Source organism: Sinocyclocheilus rhinocerous, unplaced genomic scaffold, assembly GCF_001515625.1.
Source record: "Sinocyclocheilus rhinocerous isolate Xijiao unplaced genomic scaffold, SAMN03320098_v1.1 C35536158, whole genome shotgun sequence".
Classification (NCBI taxonomy): Eukaryota; Metazoa; Chordata; class Actinopteri; order Cypriniformes; family Cyprinidae; genus Sinocyclocheilus; species Sinocyclocheilus rhinocerous.
This window is the reverse complement of record NW_015754949.1, coordinates 1-517: the sequence shown is the minus strand read 5'-3', so window position 1 is coordinate 517 and position 517 is coordinate 1. Positions and strand designations below refer to the sequence as shown.

At 36.9% G+C, this 517-nt stretch overlaps 1 long non-coding RNA gene across 1 annotated transcript; it reads left to right on the top strand.

The window, feature by feature from the left end:
- Positions 1-517, top strand: LOC107734927 (uncharacterized). The gene is made up of 3 exons (XR_001639225.1): positions 1-26; positions 289-386; positions 463-517. It is a non-coding gene; the product is annotated as an uncharacterized LOC107734927 (long non-coding RNA).

Here is a 517-nt window from a genome sequence, read left to right as displayed (position 1 = left end):
ACTGGACTGGAAGGACAGTTTATCAGGTAAGGTGATTAATGTTATAAGAAGTTGTTCTCCAAAAACTTGAATAATTTGATTATTTATTCACCTGTATGTCATTCCAAACCTGTATGATGTGAAACTTGAATCTTCACAGATACTTTTAAGCTCCAAAAGTATTATAGAAGTAAGATTTTTCAAAATTCTGCTTTTGAGTTCCACTGAAAAGCCTACAGATTTTAAATGACATGACGGTGAGTAAATAATGATTTAGAGATGAACTGGTGTAACTCCTTGTTTATTTAGAGTGGTACAGACGGACATGGACTCTTCAAGATGATCCTTGCAAAAAGTACTATGAGGTCCTGGTGGTGAACCCCATTTTGCTTGTGCCTCCAACAAAGGTTTGTATCTTTCTAACGACAGAAACTTGGTAAGAGATCTGATTGTTCCAAAAGCTTTATGGGGGTTTTATTCTAGGCTATCACGGTCACCATAACCAGTTTCATCACGGACCCCTTGAAGCAAATTGGAC